Source organism: Hibiscus syriacus, unplaced genomic scaffold (assembly GCF_006381635.1).
Source record: "Hibiscus syriacus cultivar Baekdansim isolate YM2019G1 unplaced genomic scaffold, ASM638163v2 tig00110402_pilon, whole genome shotgun sequence".
Lineage (NCBI taxonomy): Eukaryota > Viridiplantae > Streptophyta > Magnoliopsida > Malvales > Malvaceae > Hibiscus > Hibiscus syriacus.
In genome coordinates, this window is record NW_024062722.1 from 2,459,977 (window position 1) to 2,466,824 (window position 6,848).

Genomic DNA, 6,848 nt, shown 5'->3' on the forward strand with positions numbered 1-6,848 from the left:
ATTTAAGAATCACTTATCTAGAAAAAAGGTTGTCTCTCGATGCTCTTACAATGCCAAGTAATGTTTTACCAAAACCCAAGGCTATCTCTTGATGCTCTTACAGTGGTAAGGTAAAATATTTAAACTATGAACAGAACAGTCATAAGCGAAACATAATTCATCATTCATAAACATAAAAATATTGTTCAAGCAAAACAAAGTTTAACACCAAGTAAAACATTCATGGTGCTATCAAAGATCATCCAAGATTTAACGTTTTAATACAACCCCAAATAAGATAAGAGTTAAAAAAAAAGGAAGAACGACTCCCAAAACCGGGGACTCTGTCGCGACAATCCTGATTAGTACCGCGCCTGCCTTGGTGACCACCCTCTCTCGAGGCTTGATCTCCGCTCTGCTATCATCTAGCTATGGAGGACACCAAGTATGGTTGGTGGATGGATGGTGGGAAAGCACTGCAGTTGCTTGCTCACGACTTAGGTACAACTATTCTCTCTTCTTCCTTGCCTCCTCTTGTTTGGCGGCCGCAACTGGTTATTTATAAGGAAAGGCCTCCTAGGTCTTTATCTACTTTTGGAGTTTCCTTAACTAGCCGTTATTAATTGCCCGAACTTAAAAAGGAAAGGTGGCTCGCGGCTGTCAGAATAAAGGCTTGCTTGTACGTGAAGTAGGTCATCCAGCTGGCGTGTGACATAGGCGGTTTATCCACACCTGCTTCAGACTTTCTCAAATAAAGCTTTCCTTGGCGAGATAAATCTGCTCCTCACGTTCTCATCTGTTCCGTTGGCCTCTACACTTTTACATTGTCACGACTGAAATATTCTTCCTCTGTAGGATTCATGCACAAACACAACTCAAACAACCCTTTCTCTTCAGCAACATCAGTCAATCCAAATAAATCTTTCCTAAGCAAAACTTATCCACCACAATCTCATATAACCTATATGCAACTAAATGCATCTAAAAATGTAATGCATACTTTGTCTAGACGAGCAATAACTTAAGTCAAAAGACTAGGAATTAAGTCTTTTTACGGAGTTATCAATATGAGCTTGTCAAAAGCTATGAAAGGAAGACAATTTCCCCAAGATGTTCTCTTAAAGTTTATCTCCATAAAGCTTTCAATTCTTTGCATTGGGATTTTATCTCTGCTTCCTTCATTTCTATTGGTTTTCCTGTTACTTTTATTAAGTGGGTCAAAGCTTGTTTCACTACTGCTCGTTATTCTATATCATATAATGGAAGACTAGTTGGGTTCTTCAAAGGTACTAGAGGATTAAGGCAAGGCGGGCCTATCTCACCCATACTTTTTGTCTTTTTTATGAATGTCCTTTCTATTATTCTTAATAAGGCTGCTTCTAGAGGTATTTTTGGCTTCCACCCAAGATGTAAAAAAATTGGGTTAACTCATCTTACCTTTGTAGATGACTTGCTTATTTTTTGTCGTGGGGATGTTTAATCCGTTGTGGGGGTAATTAGTATTCTTGATCACTTCTACGAAATCTCTAGTCTTAAGCTTAACGCCAAAAAACGTGAATTCTTCACTACTGGAATTTCGCCTAGGAAAATTGAAGAAATCAAGCGGATTACAGGTTTTAACCATGGTTGTTTACCTGTTAGATACTTGGGTGTTCCACTAGTTTCTAGGAAACTTTCAGAAAAAGACTGTGTAACACTTATTAATAATATCATAGATCGTCTTCATAAATGGTCTAGATGACATTTGAGCTATGCTGGTAGACTTGATCTAATCAAAATGTTATGCAAAGTATTACTAATTTATGTGTAGGCAACTAATTCTTCCTCAATATGTGCTTAATCGAATTGAGCAATTATGTTCAAGGTTTTTCTGGAAAGGTTCTGACAAAGTTGCTACTGGTGCAAGAGTAAGTTGGGATAAGCTTTGCCTCTCGAAATTCGAAGGGGGTCCTGGTCTTAAAGACATAAAGTCTTGGAATAAATCTTGTATTTTGCATTTGATTAGGAAAATCCTTGCGGGTGAGGGTTCGTTATGGATTGCATGGATTAAATCTTACGTTATCAAAATTCTGATTTTTGGATCATGGAGGCTGGGATCAATACAAGCTGGAGCTTTCAAAAATTGCTAAGTATGAGGCCTCAAGCTGCCTCAGTTTTTGCTTCTGGAACACAATCAATCAAAGACATATGACACCTAATTCGAAACAAAGAGGACAAGGTTATTTGCCATAAGCTGATATGGTTTCCTCTACATATACCTAAGTATAGTATTATTACTTTGATGACTTTCCTTGATAGATTACCAACCAAAGATAGGCTGATTCGAATGGGGTTCAATATAGATGATAAATGTGTGCTTTTTAATGACTTGATGGAAATTAGAGATCACTTGTTTCTCCACTGTACTTTGGCAAATTCGATATGGAACTCTGTTTTGAATCTCAGTGGCATTTGCAGAGGATCTTGTTCGTGGGGTAATCACCTTTTGTGGGCTTGTGCTTCCTAGAAAGGAAAATCATTGCTAACTACTATCATGAAGCTAACTTGGACTACTTTTACTTACACTATTTGAGAGGAGAGGAACAAAAGAATTTACCAAGGACGCTCAAGAAACTTTAATAAATTACTCATTGCAATTAAAGATTTTCTTGCTATTCAACTAAGGGTTAAGGAAATTAATATAAATGACTATGTCAATAGTACACTTTGTATCCAATGGGGTATAGATTCTTGATATTTTGTTTTGTTGTTTATATCTTATAAGTATTGATAATTTTGTAAGAACAAGATGTATTTTTGAAGCAGTTTCCTGCTCTTTTGGATATAAAAATTGATTTATCCAAAAAAATCAACTTGCGGGATAGAGATCATGTCCGAGTAGGAATAATAAGCATGAGGGGTAGATATCATGTGGGGTAAGACTTTTTATTATTGTTTTGATTTACCTCACTAACTCTTTTTCATTTTTGTTTTCTTTCATTTTATTTTCATCATTTGCATCATTCAAAAAAGGTGTTGATCCACCAAAAACGTGTTCGTTAAACGTAAATAATTTGTATTAATGGAAAAAGTGGTTATAATATAAGAGATAAAAAGATCAGAAGTCCAGCTATAGTAAAAAAACTCAGAATGGATCGGGTTATACCAAGCACATCAAAAGTCAACTTTTCAAAAATGAGTTGACAAAGGTTGCAGGGGCAAGATGAAGGTTACTGATCTAGGGAATCCCTTCAAAGACAATAAGAACAAGATGAAAAAGCGGTAGCTGGAACTGGAGGCCATTGTTGATGAATTCAAGAAACAAACAGATAAACTTTAGTTAGTTCCCTTCAATAGAGGTTTCTAATGGCGTTTTCATTGAGGGCAGGCTCAACAGAGAGTGAAAATCAGAGATGCAACAATTCGATACTTTTGGGAACAAGTACACAAAATAACTCGTTACTTGCACGGTTTAGCTATAGAAGTCAGAGCGATTCGACAGGGTATTTAACCAGTGACAGACGAAGCCAGAAGACTAGTCAACCTATCAAAAGCTATCATGATGTTTTTGTCTCTTAAGAAATAACATTTTTGTCCCAATAAATATTATTTATAATAACGTACATGTTTTCGGACCAATACTTTTGAAAATTTCATGCATTTTGCATCTACATTTCATTTTTAAGCATTTTCATGAACATGAAATTTCTTTATAGAGGATTCGATAAAGTGGTATTAACCACATAACAACACATGGAAGTAAGATTTTAACAATTAAAAGGAAGAAATGAGGACCCATGAAGCCCCCATACCCCAAGTGGTATGATGAGAATGCTCAATGCGAATATCATGGTGGTGTTCCATAAGATAAGCTCAAATATCGTACCATTCTCTTGCAAAGAACCGATATAGCATTCTCCTTTCATAAGGGAATGAACAAGAGGCTTGGTATTAGATATGCATAGGAGCGAACAACATGGAGCATCTCTTATGTATGACATTATTACACTTTTTTCGAGGACGTTCAATGATGATAATGATCTTCACAGATGGAATAGTTGAGTTGGTGAATATAGTTTAGGCCAGTTACTTAGAAATTGAATTCTAATGATGAAATTTCTTGACTTTCAAAAACACATAGACTATAACAGGTTCTTATTAACAAACTTAAGAAATTGGACCCGTATACCCATATTATAATATTTATACAATAAAGCTTGAGTTGTCCCTCTAAAGCAATTGGTTAAACGCCCTGGGTTTATGGATAAGATTCAGCTAGCCTGATAAAGGTGATTATAATATACAATAAAGCTTGAGTTGTCCCTCTAGAGCAATTGGTTAAAAGCCCCGGCTTTATGGATAATATTCAGCTAGCCTGATAAAGGTGATTATAATATCTATATAATGATGTTGAGTTGTCCCTCTAAAGTAATTGGTTAAACGCCCTGGCTTTATGGATCCACCTAGCCAAAAAATGGCAAACTAAATAAGGAGTTTCGATAAAGATGCACTAAGGGAGTTAAGGAACACTTGTTATAGTTAATTTCACAAGTGCACTCAGGAATTTCATTTTAGACCAATATTTCTACATTGCTTTGTTAGAGAAGCCTACGAAGCTTGAAAATTAGAAGATATCATAGAATCGAAATAGAAGGTCTAGTAATTGATTATGCTAGTTGCGTTATTTTGTTTGCATCTGATTAAAATGCCAAGCCAAGAAAGAGATGCATGTTATGATATTCAAAAAATGACACTTAGGTGGCCGAAACCTTAGAAAATAGGATGCCAACCCAAAGCCAACCCATTGATTTGGACATTTTTCAAAGAGATATAACTCTGAAAGAGCTATTGATTCTTTTGATTTTTTGTGAACTCATGTTTATGATTTGATTCGATTGTGAGCCTGAATTAAGGGGAAATTTTTTACAGAATTCTTATATCTTTTTTTCCTCCTAAAATAAGAGAAAGGATAAAAACATTTTCAAATAGGACAACCTCAAATATGAAAGGCTACAAACCGAGAAGAAAATGGGGCACGATCGATTCCAAAGACCAGATCAACAGACAAAGAACGAGACTCCATAAAACAAAATTAATTCATATTGCATGCATCTTAGACATACTTAAGAGCATCACATTTATCATTTCAGCCTACATAATTTTTTGCAGCTTTTAGAGTCAAGTTTCGACTTCCAAACGAAGGATACTCGACTCAAAATCACCTTTAAAGATCGATGGTGGTTGCTTGACTCAGCAGCGAGAAGCTACACCTCAACTAACTTGAAATATTCAACTTCAGACGGGTTTGAGAGCCAATTCAAAACGAATCCAGTTTAGTTTAACTCAATGACGAGCGATTATTTTCTAGTTAAAACTCAAATTTCAACTCTATGACGGATGATATTCGGCTGACAGACTACATCACTTGTCTGTTTCACAAAGAGGAGTCACTCGAAGAGCATCTCATATGGCTTTCCTGTGAAGGGGAGTCATCCAAAGAATATCTCACTTGGTTCAAACCCATTAAGAGGAACCACCTGAAGAAGTATTACCAGCTTAGACCCGTGAAGGGGTGCCATTTTTCACTTAAAGGAACTATTTGCAGCATAACTCAAGGCGAGAAGGGTTATCTATCAACCAAGACCTTCGAGTTCGATTACATTCAGCTCAAAGGCATATCAAATTTACAGCATATCTCAAGACGAGAAGGACTAACTGTCAACCATGACCTTTGAGTTCTATTACATTCAGCTTAAAGGCATATCAAATTTACATCATAACTTAAGGCAAGAAGGGTTATCTAAAAAGCGTGACCTTCGAGTTCAATTACATTCATCTCAAAGGCATGTCAAATTTACAGCATAACTTAAGGTGAGAAGGGTTGTCTATCAACCAAGACCTTCGAGTTCTATTACATTCAGCTCAAAGGCATATCAAATTTACAGAATAACTCAAGGCGAGAAGGGTTATCTGTTAACCGTGACCTTCGAAGTTCGATTACATTCAGCTCAAAGGCACATCAAATTTACAGCATAACTCAAGGCAAGAAGGGCTATCTGTCAACCAAGACTTTTGAGTTCGATTACACTTAGCTCAAAGGCATATCAAATTTACAACATAACGAAAGGCGAGAAGGGTTATCTATCAACTGGGACCTTCGAGTTCGATTACATTCAACTCAAAGGCACGTCAAATTTACAGCATAGCTCAAGGCAAGAAGGGCTATCTGTCAACCAAGGACTTCAAGTTCAATTATATTCAACTCAAAGGCATATCAAATTTACAACATAACTCATGGCGAGGAGGGTTATCTGTCAACCGTGACCTTCGAGTTTGATTACATTCAACTCAAAGGAACATCAAATTTACAGCATAGCTCAAGGCGAGAATGGTTATTTGTCAACAAAAACCCTTCGAGTTCGATTACATTCAGCTCAAATGCATATCACATTTACAGCATAACTCAAGGCTAGAAGGGTTATCTGTCAACAAAAAACCTTCGAGTTCGATTACATTCAACTCAAACGCATATCAAATTTACAACATAGCTCAAGGCGAGAAGGGCTATGTGTCAACCTTGACCTTCGAAGTTTGATTACATTAAGCTCAAAGGCACGTCAAATTTACAGCATAACTAAAGGCAAGAAGGGTTATCTATCATCCATGACCTTCGTGTTCGATTACACTCAGCTCAAAGGAATATCAAATTTTCAACATAACTCAAGGCAAAAGGGTTATCTATCAACCGTGACCTTCGAGTTCAATTACATTCAGCTCAAAGTCATGTCAAATTTACAACATAGCTCAAGGCAAGAAGAGTTATCTGTCAACGAAGACCTTCGAGTTCGATTACACTCAACTCAAGGGCATATGAAATTTATAGCATAACC